The following is a 22,157-nucleotide window of genomic DNA, read 5'->3' on the forward strand; positions in this document are numbered from 1 at the left end:
AACGCTCGAAACCGGGACGTTCTCGCACTAATGGCGTTCTTAAAAACGCCATTCGTCGCCGTGGGCTCTTCAACATTTAGACAATGGACTCGCAGTCGTGTGAAACACGTTTGGGTAAAAATATATACACAACTGCATACAAATTATTAATATCACGGGCCACCTTGATAGACACCCGAGCAGCGAAAAAGAGCAGAAACTTTCTTGAGAGAAGTAACTGTTAAAGTAGCTGTCACTTGTATAATAGGCGACTCGGTACACTTGAGCCCACGGACTTACCGCGGCAAGAAGAAAATGAAGTTTCAACCGACGGAAACATTAATTTCAGCGGAAAGCCGAAGTGAATGGCGTAACATCTTAATTCACTCACTTCCCTCGTTCATCTTCCATTTTCCCTTGTGTTTGGTTTGACCCGGGGAGCCTTACGTATGCATTAGCTTACAATGCGCTCGCTCTTAGCTAAGAAGCGGAGGTTCGCCGCGACGATTTCACAGCCGGGCGGAGCGCGAGTGTTCGCGATCACCGCGACTCGAGGAGTGACTCGACCACGGGCTCTGCCTCTCGCACAGCCACGATTTTCTCGCTTTTATTTGGTCTCAAAACACTTCGGGCGGCCGCGCGCTCGCTCTTCTAGCATCACCGTCGCTCTCTCGTCCGTCCCTCAACTATTCAATCCACCCATCTTTCTCCCTTTCTCCCCTATCCCGCCCCCGGCTTTCTTCTTCCGAAAATGACGGAGATCGCGAAATGATTTACGCGCCGTTCGTACGTCTTCTCTTTGTACTTCAAATTTATGTATTCCGACGGAGCGAACATTTTCACGTACCAAGACTGGCGACGCTCGCGAAGCTAAGTTTCTACAAAGTTTCTACAGAGAGTTCAATACATATATTTCTTGTAATGAATTATATATCTTGTATTGAATTTTTTAGTTGCTTCGTATCTTATATCCCATAGGTACGTTAATTCACAATTGTAAATTTAATTTGTCATCCACGAGGATGAAGTAATAATAATTAAAAACTTTCCCCGACGTTTATACCAATCCGTCTCGAAAATGTACACGGTGTTATTAATAAAGACCTATACGCATTTATATCTATTTATTTTCGTATTTCTGCCTGGCCAATTTACTCCGAAATCGTTTACGTGCTTCCAATAAGCTTTCAAGCCCTAATTCACCGATTGCCGTAGCGCTCGCAATTGTAACGCACGTTTGTGCATTTTATGTTTTCGTTGCGCAGCCGAATGCAGTTTCTATACGTAATGATCAGTAATGAACTCGCGTACGATCGTTGTAACGGCACGCTACGAGCGCGGCATGGCCATGTGTGAATGTTTATCACATCCATAATTTGTATGAAAACGCATTGATAGCCAGCGCAAATAAGTGCGATACAGAAGAATTGATCATAATACCAATTCGCATCTGTATACCATTGTAATTTAACAAAATTATCCGGTAAACGCGTATTATGGGTCACCACGTATTAACGGTCAATACGCGCATCCACAATGCATTCGTTACGCGATAGTGAATATTGATGGGCCCGTATTAACATCGCCGGCTATGTACGTACTTATAATAATAGATACAACCGTGCATATCGATTAATTACGCGTGCAAATTGTAATTTTGCCTTATTTACCGACGCAGTGTCTTGAAGAACATAATTCGTCGGGCGTAAAATAACAAGGCGAACGAATGAGATCCCTTTTTCTTTAACTTTGCGCGTCCCTGGTAGAAATGCATGCAGTATCTCTAGACGCTCTTCCAGTTACTGTCTAGTATTACTGCATTCTCATTAGTTCTAACAATACTGCATAGAAAATGGACTTGGTAGAGTTTTATTTGTCGGTGCCGAAGCAGTTTTCCTGGTAAAAATATGTGCATCTATTATACTTTATCTTTATAACGTCTCAGCAAGATCTAATGCCCAAACTAATGCCCAAAAAAATGCCTAGAATGCCCAGAACTGCCGCAAATCTGTACGCCACAATGCCCTCGGCGGTTTCCCCCCTCGCATTTGCCCAGTTATTGTCTAGTATTATTACATTATTATTGATTAAAATACTTGGTGGTTTGTTCTCGTTCAGTAATTGGGTTCAGATTTTGCGCATCTTTTATGTGCAGTAACTGTAAGAAAAGCGTTACATCTCGACTGGGATTCCAAGTACTTTTACTTCTCAGTTACTAGACAAAGGTTAATACAACTGTCTAGTAACTGCTCAAAAAATGCATGACATTTCTACCAGGGGCGCGTTAAGCAAATAAATTTGTACCGCGTTGCCAACACAGGCTAAACGTGGATTAGTTTTATCTGGAAATAAGACGTTAACTTAATCGATACACGCGCGAGAGATGTTAAATTAATCACTATGAGATCATAAAACAAAAGTGAATATCGATCGGTCTGGAGTCGCAAAAGAGATTCGCGTAACGAATCTGGGAATGTCTACTTCCGCATTCTCTTTTTATTCGGACGACCAAGTCTAAATCAATTTTTATGCAAATAAGTGAGCTTCCATGCCGCTCGAGTTTCCAAAACTCGTCGGAGATTTTGTTCGATTTATACCCGTTTATATGCGGTCATTCCTGTGTGGGCACACACACACATACACACGTACATAGTATGAATAAATAATACTGCACCCGTGACTACCGCGAATTCCAGCGCGCATCCGGCGTACTTTATTTTAGCAGTCGGTACGGCGCAATGCGCGCTTGTACGCTCGGGCGCGCGCGCACCCTCGCTTAAATGTGTGCAAATATCAATGAAGTTTGTCAAACAAATTGTTTATACCGGCGCCCGTGTATCGCCGAAGTGCATTCCCACCCGACGTCGCTGGCGACGCGAATTGAAAATGTTTTTAAACCGAAGACAATTTTTAATATCGGAAAAATTTCGAGCGGCACGCCAGTCCATCTCTTTACCCGCGCGTCACATTTCCGCGCCCATCGTCACTTTGCGTCTCGCAAGTTACTAGAAATACGGCCCGAGCGTTACACGCGCGTACGCGCGCTTGTGACAAAACGCGCGATGGACGACGCTGTCGATACTGTTTATTTTTACGACGCAGCACTGGGAGATAGGCGCTCGCATGTAAAGAGTATATTTTACTTGAATGCGATGAAATGCATTTGCAACATTTTAAAAGTAAGCCGTCTGATTAGCAAATAGGACGAGTGTTACGTTCATCACGCGCCACATCCCTCATTCCTTTCGTGCATTTCAGCGATATTTATATTGCCAACTATTGATTCAAACGTTGTAAGTAAAAGCAATACTACATATTATATAAAACTTGGATTGAAAAATAATGGATCTCATAGATTATATAACGTGCTCTCTCAAAGCCAATCAGTGCATTGTCACTGAAAAGAGTTATAGCACTCAATTATTCATGTGAATCGGGGAATACTCATTGTTTTCAGTGACGATCTACTGGCTGCCTTTTAGAGAGTAGATCAATATATCAGTTCATTATAAATTCTTGTCAAATAAAATACTATCACCGTATCTACAGTATCTACTCTTTAAGTCAGTGGATCACTGAAAACATTGAATATACTCAATGAATAGAGGTGTGACTTTTTAATGTTATTTTTTGGTATTTTTTGCGTTTTGTTTTTCCGGGTTTTGCATTATTTTGATAACGTTTACGATAATGCCGCGGTTCAGAGGTGGGGAGGGCTTCAATAAGACGTTTTAATGTTTTGATAGAACAACTTACGACACTTATTAAGATAAACATTTGTTAAAAATGTAACGTAAAACATACATATTAAAATAGCATGAACACATAGCGCAAAGTAACTAGCGACGAAGATGGCATCCAGCGTCGCGGTTGCAGAGTTGATTTTCAACAATTTTCAACCCTTTTCTCCGATACAAGTGATACAATATTGACGTTAAAAACGTTTACTTAAAAACTTGCGACTTTTGACGTTATTTGGACGCCATTTTGCGCGTTGGGGGTTATTTTGCCTTATTTTGCGTTTAAAAAACATGTTAAAACGAAGTTGGGGACTCCAAAATGTAAAGAAATTACATTAAAAACGTTCCTGGGTCATTTTGCGATATTTTGCGTATAAAGATAACATCAGAATGTCGCCCCTCTATCAATGAATTATCCAGCGGTATATTTGTAACTGTTTTCAGTGATAATCCACTGATTGACTTTCAGATTACAGCTAGAATATAAGGATTGTTGATCTAGGACGATCTTACTCATTGTATAACAATGTATACCGCATAATTAATAGATTCGCTTGTTCAAGCAAAATGCTCCATTCACAGTCTTTGCGATACCACATATCAATCTGTTGTCGAAAAGAATCCTTACTTTATCCATGCTGTGCACTATAGTACATATCAGAGTACCACGTATACTTCTTCGGATAGTGGACAAAGATAGCGTGGGTCGAGAGTAGCCCTAGTGGGCGGCAAATCCGAGCCCTTTCTACGTTCTGTGCGAAACAGCGTGACCGAATGCGCGAAACAAACGTTGCTCCGTAAGTGACGATCGTTATTTATGAGACACTGACACGAGATATAACAATTGATGAAAACGCGTAAGGATCTGTTTTGGTGTATCGAATCCAAGAGTGGTACATTCTGGGGCTAATAGGCAGAACGCGCCACTCTCACCGGTTATCAAGATGGTCGTTACCTGACGAAGAAAAATTTAATAGCACGCAATGTGTAGACTACGTCGTATACCGTAAACGTGCGATTTGCTTTAAAAATATATTGAATATTTTGTAACGAAATCTTAAACGCGTATGTAATTTCGTATGAGTTTTAAGTTGGCAAAATATGCGATAACGCGAGGATGAAAAAATTGTTAAGAAATGCTGCCTAAAATCTGTGTGTATGTCAAAAACTTTCTGTAAGTAAATGAACTGAGATAAGTATTCAGACGTACAGACGATAATTCTTGAAATGCGAAAGTAGCTGTAATTCGGAAATGAAACAAAAACTAACCTACTTCAGACGTAAAATAGACGTTACAATCTATATTGTGTAGCCCACGCTGTATAAATACGTATTGATTGACACGTAGATCGAGCAGGAGGATATTAATTGCAATAATTTCTATATAATGAGCACAAAGCGCTTTTTGAAGCGTTTTAAATTCTCGCCGGTTTAAACAACACCGATTTAAACATCGATATTAATCGGATGTCTCGCTCTCTCACCTCTCTCTTATAGATTTATCATTGTATCGTAACAGGTGTACAGACGCGTAAACGCTCGCTTCCGCGCGCGTATTTGCTGGCGTATTAAATGTTACAGCGACGTTAAATCGTTCGCGTACATCGATATATGCATAAAGGTCAGCCGTGATTTACCGCGTGCGGAAGCAGGTGCGGCACGACTATAATCTCTATAAGCGGGCAAAATTGCATAACGCCATTTGTTGCGATAAACTCGGTGACATTTCTGTCGGTTCTTTTCACGCGACGGAGACATGTGGCCTGGATTCTCTTTCAGATGGCATCCGATTAAGGTCCACTGCAAATCGCTTCAAGATAACCAAGAGTTTTATTTACGGCTGTCAGAAGAAAATGCCGAACATTTCTAGAGATTTATGAATCAAATGCAATTATCGTGCATTTGACGATGGAGCATTCGAAAATAGAACACGGCGATGCTAAACGATAATGAACGTTCAATACTCTGTAGGATATCACACAGAAAAACAAGAAAACAAAGATTTAAAAAGTAGTTAAAAGTGTATAAAAGTCTATAGCCGCTCTTGCAATTGGAGAAAGGCGACGGTTGTCTGAAGCGGACGAGTGCAAAATATGTATTGGGTTTAATTAAACGTGTTTTTTTTTACATTTTCGGTCTCTTATCTTGATTTACGATGCAGAGAGAAAAAAGTATCATTAAAATATATGATATTTTCATATTCTCTTAATAAGATACGTTTGCTTTCCTAAAAACCTTGTTAAATCTTAGTGTTAAAAGTTACTAACCATATATGATGAATAAATACCTAAATATTTGTTCCTTTTCGTTACGGTTTGTAAAAGAGACGTTAAAAAAAAACTGTATTATTTCGGATTATCTGAGCAATTGTGAGACAAATAATTTTTTTAATCTCTATCAAAACATTTGTATCCTGGCTATTTCACGCAAATTTCTAGCGTTGAAAAGTGTCCCGTATCACTCGTGGTTATATAACGTAATGTGATTAAGGCTAGTATAATGGAGATTCGCGCGTTATGGCATCGCGAAAATTTAACATTGTAGTCTTTCACAGCTTACTGGGCGGCTTCGACCTCGCGGTTCGTCGATCGACACGGAATGCGACGACCCCACGGAACGCAATTACGGTCGTTTACGGTTTTGTCACGGCTATTCATCCAGGAATTGCACGTTCAACAGCTAGGAGTTGACGAGCCCCCCACGTATTCCTGCCTGCTGTGATTTCTCGTGGGACTCCAATCGACGACGGGGTTCCTCTATCTCTCATTCCGAGACACTCAACCGCATCCGCTCGCTCGTCGTCCTCCTACGGTTCTTTCCTCCCTCTAGGGATCGTCACCGACCGCGGCAGATACAAATCAGGATCCGACTATGCACGGTTGTCGCGCCTGAGCTACAATTTAAGCGACGTGCCTGTCGAATTAACCGCGAGATAAGCCGAGCAACGAGAGAGAGAGAGAGAGAGAGAGAGAGAGAGAGAGAGAGAGAGAGAGAAATAACTACCCAAAAAGTAATCCTCGTATTCAATCTTCTCTTGTTATAGAGTATTCTCGCTGGTTGTGTTTTGCACCGATTTGTGCTAAAGATTATCAGTCGTGTAGCTAAATCCCTATCTCTATGCTTTGCAATTCTGTCTATTATACAATTGATTTAAATTAATTGACGGCTTATTTCAAAACCTTTCTTTGTCGGATTTTCACCGCGATGGCGCTGCTGAATTTGCTCCAACTCGAAAAGATATAAATCTTGAGACGATAAAATGCGATTATGCAATAGTAGGAGATTTAATGCCAGTGAATAAATTAGGTGTAGTTTAAGTTGCATATTCATTGATAACTAAGTTCACAGAAAATTTAGCAATACGTTATACATTATAAGATAAAGAAAAATTAATAAATTTATTATATACATATACATATATACGATACGAGTATGTAAAATGAGCACTCTAGATTTTTTCATGCATACAGCATATTTTTGTTTACTCGTAATTTTCTTTGTAATTATACCATTAGCACAAGTTATATGCTTTATTGCGTTTGACAGTGCTTCATTATTATTTTCACTAAATAGCGAAACAGACTTATGGATCCAGTTAGTTTGTTCCAAAGTGACACAAGCACCGCTGCGTCGTATAAATCCTCGCTTCTCGCTAAAGTAAGAAATTTTTCGTCTCGGGGGAGCAGTCTCTCTCTCTCTCTCTCTCTCTCTCTCTCTCTCTCTCTCTCTCTCTCTCTCTCTCTCTCCCCTCCCCACCCCTTCCCCATTCGTCTGTCTGACTCCCTCCACTTGGCTCGCATGAAAGCCGTCGCAAATCTTCGCAGATAGAAATCAACTTCTGGTTACGGTTGTCACGCGTGTAACAGATTTAATCGCTATGCTTGTCAAATTAACGATCATGAAATTAGAGAACGAGCAAACACTAAGACCATAAAACATGAAATTTTTTCTCGTTGTCATATATATAGATTAGCTTGCCTTTACATCTTCCCGAATAAAACTCGTTATAAGAGTGAATGTTATAAAAATTAAAATCCACGTTATTTCAAACATCTAATAATTAAAAGCTTTTTAAACTTTTTAAACCTTTTTATTAGAACTAAAGTAAATAATTCATTCACTTTATATATATTTTGTACTGCAATATTTAACTATTACTTTTAAAGTACATGATTTTGACAATTATATTAAACAGTTTGTTATATCTTAAAACTGAGAACTTGGAGATTGAGAATTTCAAATTTTAAAACTTTCGACGAGTTTGTTCGTGGAATTTCGAAATGATCGAGAGATCTCAATGGGCGAGAATAACCGCGGGGGATGGAATAACCGCAGTAAAGTTAAAAGGATTCAAACATCAACATAATTCTGCGACCTACGGAACGAGGTTCAACAGGCCATTGTAAAATCCACCCTTAAGCTGTGCATGGCGTGCCGCGATATTGAACCTTTTCCCACACCGGTGCGCGGAAAAATTCCTGTTCGCACACGCGATGCCTCTCTGGCACCCGCCTGAGGAACAGCACGTTAACCGGAGTCTCTTAGCAAGTTTTAGTTAATCTACAAGATTTGATCGTCGGTCCGAGCAAAGCACTTATTCTATGCCTCTGTAATTCTGTCTGCAATTAAGTATATACCGAAGTACATGCTAAATGCACCGAATGAGTAACCGAATTTATTAACAGCTGTAAACACGGTGATAAAAATGTGGGACGTACAAAAGAATGTTACATCAACTACCGCAACGTTAGACATATTGCATTTTATATGGCGGAGAAACGCTAACAAATATACGTTGTAATTTTTTTTCCAAGGGAAAATACCGAAATAAGTAGAAAATCGAAGGAGGCCCGGGAAGCACGGCGTTATTAAGCGAGTGCCCGCCTCCGCCTCGTCACCTTCGACTGATCGCTTTTCCGATAGTTAATGATCGATCGCGATGCACAAGCAGTACCGGCAGTAACGAGCCATCATTGCCGGTTCTTTCGAGCGTATGGGAGCGTTCCGTGTACATGGCGCGTCTGGTCCGTTTTTCCCGTCTCTAAGCGGGAATCCGGCGGCATTGTCGGAGGAACAAACGATCGTCTTCTTCCCTTGCGCGGCACATTACCGTTCTGCTCTCCTCGCAAGTAGAAGAGTCCTTTTTATTTAGTACGAAACAAACGGCCGGCAGACAGCTGACGTAGACGGACAAAGACGACGGGTAACTTTACGCGACCAGCATAAAAGGGTTACAGGTCTAACAAATTCGCGAGCGCTATGAGCTTCCTTCTACCACCCCCCCCCCCCCGCTCTTTTCTGAATTTCCAAGTTGCCAAGTTGTAAAATAACGCAAGAAAGCGGCAACGAGACACGAGCTTATGAATTTTTTGACAATTCCTTTTCGCGAGAAAAAAATTCTTTGCACGAAATTTGGGCTTGGGCTAAACGGCTTGCAACGAATGAAGTAAAAGCCCAGCGATTACTTGTGCGAAGTTGACGCTCCTCAAAATACTTCAACTTCCAAACGAAACCCGGGTCAATTTCAATTTGTAGAAACATCAGAAGAAACTCGAGTGATAATAAACGCGGTGAGAGCTCCGTGCTTTGACTTTCATTTAACACGCCGAGTTCATTTTGATTTCATCTCATGATCGTCCAGGTGTGCAAATGACACCGGTGCGAAGTAATTCTTATTATGATTCTACGTGTCAAAGTTAATGTATTTACATAGCTGACGAGGCCGAGATTAAATCTTGATTAATATAGACGCGATGCCTGACGAGCTGTCCGCATGACCATCTGGCTAACGAATCAAGCGGAGCACGATGATTATATTAATATCCGGTTAGCCCGCGAAGTAACAGCCCGAGTGCTATTATGCTTAACGCACGTCGTCTAGACGCTCTGCGACCGAGCGTAACCACTGATGAATAATTTATGCGTTCCGAGCATATATGGGGCCTGACATTTGTTGGTAGTTGCCGCGCGAGGATGGAATAGAAGCGGATACCTCTAGGAAACGGGGCGCGAGGTCCCATTAATAAATTATCACCTCGTGAGGAAACGATGGCAATGCGGCGATTGACAGCTCACGTGTGTGATTTGTCAGACGAATAAAAATACACACCGGGGTGGACATCTCACGGACGTTATTTTTCAAAAGCGAACCGTGTCACCTGAAACCCCATGCAATTGTGTATCCCTCAACGTGACTAGAATGTACCTTTGACCAAGCACACAGTGTTCAGATTATTCTAAAAATCGTCAGGTACACAGTTGAAAAATTTGTGTTAAATTTAACAGATATCACATGTCCCAAACGGTCCACACAAATTTTTGTGTTAATTTAACATAATATGGATATGTTAAAGGATCACACTAATAGTCTGTTAATATTTTAACACAAAATAAATGCCAATCTCAAAATCATTTAACATAAATTTTGTGTAAACTTAACATATTTTTAATGACAAAATGAATTTAAAAAATGTAATTTTCACATTTCATAATAAATAGGAATGTATCTTCGAGGAGGTAGGCACTAACAATAAGACACGCCACTTATTTTTCGGCGAGAAAAGTAATGGGCTAGGATTCGAACCTAGGACCTTCAGCTTGCCAGGCGAGTGCTCTTCCAACTGATCTATCCAGGCCCAGATGTAATAAGCCAAATGGTCCGAGATCACTCTCTTATGTTATATAGAATAAAATCAACATTTCATTCTGTAAATTTTAACAGATAAATCTTGTTACTAATAATATAGAACATATGTATTGTGTAAGATTACAAAATAAGTACACTGAAAAAAATTTCTGGTTGAATATGGACGAATCAGATAATTCCTTTAGGATTTACCAGAATTTCTGTAGGATTACAGGAATTCTGGTAAATCCTAAAGGAATTCTGGTAAATCCTAAAGGAATTCTGGTAAATCCTAAAGGAATTATCTGATTCGTTCATATTCAACCAGAAATTTTTTTCAGTGTACACATTGTGTTGTTTTAACATTTCTTTTCAGTTATTTTAATAATTTTACATTTAAGGTCAATTAACATAAGAGCAATCTGTTAAATTAACACATGAATGTGTTAACCATTTAACACAAAAATTTTAACGGGCATTTCTTTTAACAAAAAAAAACACAAATTTTCCAACTGTGTATTTGTGCCCCACCCTGTATTAAGTGTACGCGATCGTGACGCTGTTCGTTCGCGGGGCAAAACTTTATGCGAACCTCCAAGTATCGACTGTCCGCCGTATCCCATTGTGAGTTTCCTGCGCGGAAGAAACACGCAAAACGAGGGAATAATTTCGATATTGGAAAGAGATTTGAAATAAAGCACTCTTCTGTGCTTCACGCAAGCGTATTCGCGTACGAGCCATTATTCATGCGAGCGCAGAGCTTCCTTGTGTGTACGCGCAGCTGTACTACTCCAATTGGCTTACGAACTTAAATTTCCGTATATAACGTCCCCGCATCCGGAGAAAACCCGAGGATTCCGCGCGTCTCGTTACCGCAGAAACACAAACGAAACACACGCGGATGCTCGCGCGCGCGTGAAACACGCGAATATTACTTCCCCAAAGTATATTTATCTACCGATGTCGATCATGATCGGGGTATTTCGTCTACATTATCAAATATCCCCGTAGTGCACTTTCACGCATCCACCTCTGCGGAAGTTCCGCGAACATATTTACTTCCGCGAAAGTTGGCGTATATTTGTAAAGCATGTAGGAATAAGACTGTACTGCAAATATGTGCTCGAGCTTGTTAACAATTTCTTTTCTGTACAGTCAGCACATTCCGCCGCAAATAACAAATGCTGTTATTTGAGTAGCAAATAAACTATAAACATGCACGGTGTTGTGCAAATTCGATCCCGCATTAACACGCGCACTGTAGAATAATTAGATTGCGGCGTGGGGAGAAAAATTCTCCCCATTTTATATATGGAAAACATGAATCCGTAAACAACGTAAGTTTAATAAAGTAAACTTGCAACTGACGAGATATTCTCTTAATAAATAATACTGTAGTCTGTATTGTATATTACACATACGACCTTAATTATATGTACTCACAATTGCCACTGTTGCAATCCGGCACAACTTTTTTTTTTTTTAATAAAATGTTTAATATGTCAAAGAAGAAAATTTCCCTCGCCAGTTAATCTACGTAATTTAATTCAAATCAAAATGGAATTCCTAGTCGAAGAAATAATTCGGAAATCCTAACGCTCGAATGCATTTTAAATGTGTCTACCTCTCAAGTACTCTCGCTCTAAAAAAAAAAAGAAGAAGATAAAATAAAATAGATGAGAACGCGTCGGGGTCTGCTGCAAATATCGATCGCGCTCTTTCAGACCGCATCGTCGACACGCTTCTCCTCCATTTTCACACCTTTTTTTTTCTCTCTCTCTCTCTCTCTCTTCTCCCGCCTTTGCCCACTGCCTCTCCCTCATCGTGTCTCGTATTCTTTATTCGTATCGTACGCATCACACCCGGATGAGCCAGCGGTCCGTACAATCGTTCTCTACCCCGATGTGCACGTGGTTTCCACATCAAAGAAAGCTATTTGTTAATGAGGCGTAATTATCCTGCTCACAATGGCAGGCGGCAGCACGCCACTGTGAAATCAGTCGGGGGTGTCGGGAGTAAGCGATGAGCAAGGGTGGAGTTTGTCCGGACTGCGTTTGTTCTAAAGAGAGAGATATGAGGGTTCCACAGAATCGTCCTTCGTTTCGAACGATCATCGTAAGCGAAATAAATTCCAAGAAAAATCAGCAGAAAAGTATATGAAACCTCTTTGGAATTAGAAAATGTACTTATTTTTTTATTAAATTAACGGCTAATAAATTATATAAGTATTTTACGTGCCCCTACACGTCTTTATGATGTCCTTGGATTACAAATGCCGACTGTAAAAGGTGAAAGTTAAACAAGCTATTCAAATATTCCTGTTACGTTTCGTTTGTGTTACTACATTGTGTTTTAGCGGGAAAGCTAGTGAAGCTTATACGTGAAAAAGTAAAAATGCAGTAATACAAAAGTATTCCTTATCTCATTAGCTGACTCATACTATGAAAATATGATTTCGAAAATATTATGTAAGATGTTCTGCTAAATATCAGGAGATTATGGATTCGCCAGTCGCTTTTAAGATTTTCCGGTCACTTTATCTTTCGTCGTAAACGTAAAAAAAAAAATTCGCAAAATTACTGAGCCACTGCATTGCGTCAACAAAAAGTCTTGACTTAGGTGATACCAACTTTTTATCTGTTGGTTCTACGATGTGTCTTAAATGATCAAGCAAGGGCTAAAAAGCGAAGATAACGTTGGAAGCCGGTCAGACAGAGAGCAAGAAAACGAGCGAGAAAACAAAGACGCTTCTTGTTGGTCGATTACCGCTGCCCTTTTCCGAGATCTCGGGCCATCTCGAACCGGATGAATTCAACTGAGAGATAATTACGACAAGTAGGGGCGATCGTGTTGCGTTTCGTCTGCAATTTACGTTACGTAAGGAATGTTCCACCACGACTACGTATCGCTACACGGTATAAAACTGCAAACTGGAACTCGTAGAAATCGAAATAATTGTTGCAGTTAATTGCTCGATTACGAAAGTGGATCGATTATGATCGGCGAGCGATTAAATGAACCGGAAAGCGTCGCGACGCGTACTTTAATAACGCGAGCGTTGCTGGGTTAGTTTCGGGCGCAGGTGATCATCGGGCGATAATGGTATTAATACATCATCGCCCCCTGTGTTATGCCTCGCTGCCCCCTGATTGCGCTTGCTATATGCGTTTTCTCACCCGAAACCGGAGCGACTAATACGAAGCGTGTAGGTAAGGAGTCCGGCGTTCGCTATTAGAAATGCTATCAAATGATTAAAGCAACAATGTTTGGCGCTGATGTAATTATTAGCGAAACAAGTCGCTTCAAATACGAATTTCATGAACATGAACGCGAACATTCTTGATTGCTGTGCACATTCATCTCAACGCAAATAAATTAAATAATATAACATAACACAATAATAAGATTTTATATAAGCACAGCATAATCCTTCTCAGAAACATTTTATTCAAGATGGTTCTTTGCAATAAAATGAAGGGGGAAAAAATGGAAATTGATGATACTATAAGTTCGCGTGTGTACTGATTCCAGGGACTGTTTCGTAATAAGCCATGCCGCGGTTGTCGCGGTACAGGAAGAGTATCGCGATTGCTGTCCGAGAGATCGAAGATCCATAACAGGCCAGCAAAACCTGTCCCCGTTTTCCGCCGAGATCCGGTATCTTGTAGTAAGAATCAAGATTCCGTGGCTACCTCCTTGTCCCCTCTATTACCTTCGCTATCGTTCTTGTCTTTCTATTCGCGCCGCCGACGAGATGTGACAGCGGTGATGCGTTTGTGCGGATCGCGGATATTATCTGTACCGCGAATCGACAACGCTTGATTATGCGCGTCCATGCGTACTGTCGAACTCTGTGGCCACACACGAAGCGAAGTTGCACTCGCATTTTACACAACGCGAAGCATTGATTCATGCGAACGAAGATTTACGTCTAATATTCAAACAATTTGACATGTGAGAAAATAGTTTATACGTAACTCGTTTTCTTTTTATATCTAATATATTTGTTAATTTGTCTAAATTAATAATCGATATTGATAAGAAAACAAAGTATATAATGATATAAAAATAAGTAAAATCTCTTTCCTCTATAAATGCAATGAAATATTGCTATCAAAAATTTAAAATAAAATTCTGTATAGTAAAAAAGAATTTTAAATGTTTGCACGTTTATCTTGTATCCAAAATAATAGTTGTTAGAGGAAATTACGTTACGCAAGCTATTAGCTCAGCCTTTTTAATATCATTATTGAGCCAGTACAAATTTAATCCATAAATAAATGTGGTGACTGCAAGTTTTGTACGTGGATGCCATTAAATCGTTATTTGCTGATACTATTCACTCTTAAATCTGAGGCGTGCGGAATTCACGACAAGGTTGACATTTCTCGAAACTCGGTTTGCCTTAAAAATTTATTCTGCTTCTATTCCAATTTACAATTCCGCGACGTTGTGGTCTTGTCGTAGATTATCCCGTACCTCGCTCTACAATTTTTACGAACGTAATAATGTGTGACTGAAAAGTTCTTTGTATGTAGAAAGAATAACGCGTTACGAATTGCTTCTCTCACATTATAAAGTATGTATTAAGATTTGCAGAGTGCAGTGTAGAATATAAAATGGTCTAATTTGCGTAAGATTTTCCCAGTCTCTTTTACGAGATATGTTAAAAGTTACGGCGGGCAACGTTTCCGCATTAAATTATGACTGCTTTATGTTAAACCTTAGTGTAAAACGTGTAAATGTATCGATTCAAATGAGCAGTTTACTTAGAATTAACATAAGCTTCAAAATTTCAGCGCGAAACCTCGCAAATGCAAAGCGCATAGCGATCGTTTAAGGTCGACGAAGAAGGCCACTGTGACGGACACTAATTAATTATCGGGGACGAGTTAATTTCATTAGAGTCCTCCCACTGAGTGTAATTGTTCTTGAATGATCCTCTGTCCTTACGCGTTCAATCTCTTAGACGTCATCCATTAACGTAATTCAAGTCTGAATGAACAGTAGAAGTATTAAAAGGTCCATCTAAACGAACGTTCGTCTAATAAATGAGACAATTTCAATGGAATTATCGAAGAAACTCCGAATTAGGAGATAATTGTGAAACATTATAATAACGTAAAAAATCTACAAGTTCTTAACATCTTAACTTGGTTTTCAAGTATAGTGTCATAACTTAATCACATAATCTATGTATTGTAAATAATATGCATACAAAGATTATACAATTTTGAACTCAAAGTCGTATTAAATGGAAAAAACATTTAAAGACAAATGATTTTTAATAAACATTTTGCGTTCAATTTTTGTATAAAAACGCATATCATGATTGTATATTTAAAACAAAATACTAAGATATGACGTAATATTATCGATTTTCAATTATTCTGAGGCTTTGAGAATGTTGATTCAAAAGCCAGTTCTTATTCCGACTTCAGTATTGAATTTTCAAGAGAATGTCTGCCACTAAGGCAGAAAAGCAGATATCTTATTGTCGAGAAATATCTCATTTGCGGAATAACAACAACCACATTGTCCTACGAATAAATATAGTAATACATGATATTCTTTCCTAAGATACGTCCAATTTGATATTGAATACTATCAAATAATACGACGCTTTACTTAATATTATTCAATATCCTTCGACGACAATATAAAAAGTCTGGCTTAGGTTTCAACATATCAAAAATACGTGATTATTCCACAATCATCCAATCCGTAAAATCAATTAGGGAAGTAATTACATTTTTCTACAAAACACGGAAAGAGATTGTCGAGTTTTTAGAGAGGTAGTTTTAATCATGAAGAAAATTATTACAATTTTAACAAATGTAAATTTATTCTTGCTAGTTTTTAATTTGCTCGAAATGATGGAAATAATGAATTTCCAACTCCATCAAATACTGTTCAATAAATCGAAAGTAAAATGATCGTATGCCATTATCTGCTTTAACGATGTCGATAGAAAAATTCACAAATTTTTCGCTTCCGCAAAATTGTACACGATATTTAGTATTAAATATTCCATTAATCTATTAAAAAGCTATGATTAATCAAAATATATTAAAATATTTCTTGTCAAGTTTAATAAAGAATCGAAATTAATATATCTTTTTATAATTTTGTACAAATTATTTGTTACATTTTAGATTGCATATAATAATAGAAGTTATGTCTTGAAAAATATATCTTTTAAGTATTCACATTATATATATACGCGATATTACTTATTCAGAAAAAATAGAAATAACCGAAAGATGTTAAAGATAATTTATTCGTAACTTCAACACATATCTGCACTTTCTATCGGTTTTAACGAAACGGAAAGTGCTAAATTAACCCACAGCTATATACAAGGCGAAAGTTAAATGTGATAAAGCAACCGAAACTTCATCCACTATCGTCGATCCATGGATGATTCTATTATATGCATCGAACCATATCCGTCGAAATTTGCCTCCGGCGACCCCGATTGTCATTGCTATTTCGAACATATTTCATATCCGAGGAATTATACAACTTCGCAACCGCGTACGAATTAAACAAGCGATGCGTTTATTATCAAATATTTCTCCTTCTTCTTTAATAATGCAATAATAAAACCGTATTTCTCTTTTGCATTTAATTTCCAAAAAAAAGTTTTCTGTACTTTTGATACATTACTATAGCTATGTAAATCTCGCACTACGAATATCAAATTAGATATAAAAAAGTATCACTTTAATCAAATTACTTTTACAGATTGTAATGAGAGAAGCCCAAAGAAATAAAATTTTCTAATGCCTCCATATCTAAAAATTCTGATTAATTTTTCTTCTTTTAGATTAGATTTCGCTTGTGCTTTTCTTCAATTATTCACGGCCACTATTAATAGTGTAGTGAGCTCAGGTTCGTGAGTTTGCAAACCAAACAACTATATGAATTAGTCCTCTCCCCGCCGAAAAAAAAGACAGAAATTAAACGGATGGTTAAAGAAACAAAACGTTGGAAAGTTGGATGTTGAGCATTACAGATCAGTGGACGGTAGCGTTGTGCGGTGAAGCATACCGAAGTTTGGTTTCGACGCGATCAATGATTGCGTGGGTGATCGTTGATTACTCCGGTCGCGCTCTCCTCGTGCAATCGGTTGCGAAACTTTAATTAAGGTCTGCACCGTGACCGAAACGACAGGACGATAACGCGAGAGCTCTTTATATCGGCTTATGTGGGCGATCGGTTTTATAGCATTCAAGCCTCGAAAAGAAACCGTCAGCAGAAATAATACGTGCGAAAAGGTGATATGTTCCTAAAAAAAATATTCCCCCTTCTGCCACTATAAAATGTTACGAGCAACAATTCCTGTGCCACGCCTAAATTCGAAATGCGTTTAAGAGACGATACACGTTGAATACACAACGTGAGTAAAAAATCAAGTAGAACTAACAAATATAAGTTAAATATTGTGAAAATGGTATTAAAGAGAAAAAATTTTGAAGTAATAAAATTATTAATAAACAATTATTAACCCAGTTAATAAAGTACCTAAATTTTTAACTAAAAAATACCTAAAAACCAAGTATTATACTCTTTAATGTCTTAAAAATACAATTGTATTATTCTATCAATCATATAGAAATATGAGCTGCAATTTAATGAATAATACGATATTCCCGTCCTAATGTTTTAGAGGAAGTTGCGATAATATAATTTGTATAATTAGAAATTCTCTTCGGAAGTCTCTCTAGCTCTCAAATGAAAATGTAAGCGAAGAAACGAAGGATTCAACTACTAATTAAAAGTTGCACTTTGGAAGTTTAGTATTGAAGAGTTCCATCGGCGCGTTCGTCTTATTTTACTATTACGGAGGCATTACTCCGGATGTGAACTTTAGTATATTATTAGTGGCAATCAAGGTAAACCTTCCGAAAGTTCTTATGCGAGATGGCGGGAACATTCCGCGTTGAAACGTTTCTCTAACAATTTCCTAAGGAATTGTGTAATTCGCCGGTATTAGTTTTCCCGGCGGTGGTTGCCGCGGCACTTTTATTTGTTGTACCAACAGCTTCGATGTGATAAAGTGTATAGCTGATATAGCGAAATCATTTTTATCAATTCGCGAATTGACGGACTCGCAGTATCAACTTGTTACGTAAAGCTAACGATGGCGCGGTTAATTACGGGTAGTAAAACTACAACTCCGTAGCACGCTGACGATTTAATAGTCGAGCACCAGGATCTCAATAAGCTCGCAAGGGCGAATTTTTAATAGAAATATTATAGGAGTAATTCAATGTCTAGATGTCTTGCCCCTCTCTCGTCTAGTTCATGAATTGCAGCGGTGATTAACATAGTAGATATTACAACAGAAGTTACCGATTATGGATGTCGGGTCACAAATTGTCGCGTGTCTCACGCAATCGCGCTGATCTCGTTAAGCTTTAAATAAAAGTTTACGTCCAGCAAGGACGATTTAGCGTAAAATAATGAGGTTGCGCAACGATGAATTATTAATGATTTCTCTAATTGCGTAACAGTCAACGCCCGTTAATTTTTTAAATTCAAAATCAAACTGTATCGCGTAAAAATGAGCATACCTCGTAATAATGAATAATGAGTTTTCAGTGAAGTAGGTGCGCCAAATTTCGATTTAAATCAATCGCACTTCCCCATCCAGGTGGATGCAAATGGCGTGCCTCGTTAAATAGTTGTATAATTAGTATAATTCGTATAATTAGTTAAACGAAGTATCAACGAGATAACTCGAGCAAGAATTTCAATTCAGACTCAAAATGCACAACAGTTGTTGCATAATCCTAGAACTGTAACTGCGCAACGATATTCGTATGCTGTGCTTAGAAGATACAGCGTATCGCGAAAGCGAAATGAGCAAATATAACGGTCAGACGAGAAACGTAAGTTAATAGTCGGAACTGTGAGTTGTTCAATATTACACTCCGATTTATGGGTCCTCATCAATATATTGTACATTCAGGTATAAAATCGCTCTAATTTTTCACCTATCGCGAACACGGGAAGCTTATGCGAACTGGTTGCGATCAGCAAGGGATTTGCGTGCATTGAGAGAAAATCAAGCAGTTCGCGTATTGGGCGGCGCGCGGATTCCAATAATGTAACCTCGAGATTAATAAATCTGGCATGCAATACGCTCAACGTATGCGCATATCTATAGCAATAAAGGTAATACCGGCGTTTCAAATAAATATCCAGTCTTTTCAAATCTTTCAATTCCCCGCGGCGGAGAAACACGATGCTCTCTGTCCCTCGATATGTCACGAATAAATTCTCTAACGTAAAATTTAATCTTCTCTCGACGTCGGCGCGTCGAACACACAGATCTAATGATATTTCGCGAAAGAAACGAACATATTCAAACTGTTACTCGTTCAATTTAACAGTTCAGGCGAGCGATTTGAATTTAAAATAAACTCAATCGGTAGGGAAAAGTTATAGAGAAATGTTTCTTCAATATCCGCTGTACTAAGATTCTCGATAATTGTGCAGAGTCAAAAATGGCAACATTAAATTGAAAATATGAATAAGAATAGAATTCGTGATATTAAATCATGAATTTGGAACAGCTAGAATAAAAAAAGATCACGTTAAAATGGAAACGTTTTAAAATAACCCTTGAAACGCCGTTTGGATCTTTTTATTTTTTTCACGTAAATAATGTGTATTTTTCGTACAAATCTATTTTCTATGAATAGCTTTGTTTCAAGCGTATTTACCTTTAAATGTATTTGCAGCGCGATAAAAATAAATTGCGTAAGATTTATATTAAAAGTATCCATATTCAACAACGCGACGCTCATCCACTAACGGCACAGTGTTAGTGGCTAATAAATATTATTGCGTAATAAGACTGCCCTTTCATTTTCTCCAATAGTAATCTTCTATTTTGTTCGCCATAACTCCTGCACTCGTGCAAAATGTTCGAAGGAATCGGAAAACGAAGCATGTAAGTTGTGAAATATTCTCGCCGATCTTGCCGCAAGATCGCGAGGAATATTCATAGGAGTCTGAGCATGAATATTTGTGAAATATGAGCCCGGTAACTTTAATCGAAGTTGAAACACAATTTTAAATTTAAATCGCGGGCAATAGAGTTTACTGGTAATTATACCGCGGTGGCGCCTTTGAAGTATCAGTCAAGTAAATCTTTATCAAAAGAGAGTTAATTTAATAACACGTCAAACTCAAATAAGAAGGCCCATCGCGATAACATCGAATCACCATATTTAGCGCCGAAGTTTGATTTAATCTCGCATTTAAATTAGAATTGATCGTACAACTCGCTCAAAACGTTCGGTAAACCGGAGGCGCAATATAGTCATCCCAGGCTGTTATTCATGCACATTAAACTTCACGCTCGGCTCCGCTTAGAATCCCGAGATCCCGACGTACGATCGGTCTATCGGCGATAAATTAAACTAAGATCGCCTTCAGAAATATATAAATAGAAAGTATGCTTGAAATGCTCGCGGGGTAAATAAAATTGAAACGCTACTATGCAAATGAGCGGTTTAATAGCTTATGCGCTACTTCGGCTGGCACGTAATGCAAAAGGAAGGCGTGACGTGAATAAACAAAAAGAAACGAACAAACCTCGCAGAAGTTCCGTCCGGTGATATCGTCTCGGCCGATAAGCCAAGTACGAGTGATACCGAAAGTGATATAAATTCGCTCATTCGGGAACTATGAAGGCTCTCGGAACGATGCAGAGCGTTAACTTAATGAGCGTGATATCTACCAAGCCGAATGGCGGGATGAGTCCTCTCGACCATGTAGATATCACACGGACTCGAGTAAATACTCGGCAAATAGTTGCCGATCGTTCCCAATTTTCTCGTCCACCCTATCTAGAATCCTATCGGCTGCCTCGCTCGGAGCTATTCCCTTTGGATGCATAAGCAAACACGCGTGGTCCGGGCAAACAGGTACGCGATTCGTGTGCGAATGTCAGAGTCGGGAATTTCGTACGAATTTGTTAATGCGCGATATCAGTATACAAACAACCAGTGAATTCCAATCTTTCTTTCGAAAATTTTTGCTGATTAAACTACGAGTTATATTTTTTGAAACGTCATGTTTTTATTCTATCGAGCTTTCTGATGTTAAAACTGATAGGACACTTTTAGCCGTACGATTCATTTAAACGTGCGATAAAAGTAATAAAAACTGTTTAAAATTCCTATAATATTTGAATATCATCTGCGATAAATTATTTTTACGTATATATTGTTTCACAAAATTAAATGTCATAATCAATATTGAATTATTCTTCTTATTAAACATTTATAAAAAAGAAAAGAACTAATATGCATTATACGTATCTTATATTTCATCATAAATACCTAAACCTTATAACGGTGAGCCAAACGGCGCGCAATGATTTAATTTTATTTTCGCAGCTGCAAAATTAGAACCAATTGAATTGTTATATTAACACGTGGTTATATAACAATTAAATAAAAAATAAATGAAGTATTTAAGCAAATTGCTGGACGTTGTAAAAGAAGTTAAAAGTAATTACTTTCAAGCAATCAGTTAATTATCCTGACCAAAAAATAACACATTAAAGAAGTAAAGAGACCTTTCGCCTTCCAGGTGATGAACAATATAAGCACTTTAACACATTCGCGCATTAATTCACAGCGACACATATATACATCCACGTAATTAGCAACAAAGCACTGTGAGGATACATGCACACGCGTCCTCCAACTCGCGCCGCTCCGCATGCACGGTATTACGAAATATGAAGTCATTGAAGCACTTATCAGGGTTTAGGGACGTTCGTGTGAATT

The 22,157-nt window shown here is 38.5% G+C and overlaps 1 protein-coding gene across 14 annotated transcripts in view; it reads right to left on the bottom strand.

Annotated features, from left to right (window-relative positions):
• LOC105566931 (dystrophin, isoforms A/C/F/G/H-like) overlaps positions 1-22,157 on the bottom strand; it is a 510,950-nt gene that overhangs the window by 176,106 nt on the left and 312,687 nt on the right. The gene's annotated exons all lie outside the window — the stretch shown is intronic.

Source organism: Vollenhovia emeryi, unplaced genomic scaffold (assembly GCF_000949405.1).
Source record: "Vollenhovia emeryi isolate VEMERY1.0 unplaced genomic scaffold, V.emery_V1.0 DF939141.1, whole genome shotgun sequence".
Lineage (NCBI taxonomy): Eukaryota > Metazoa > Arthropoda > Insecta > Hymenoptera > Formicidae > Vollenhovia > Vollenhovia emeryi.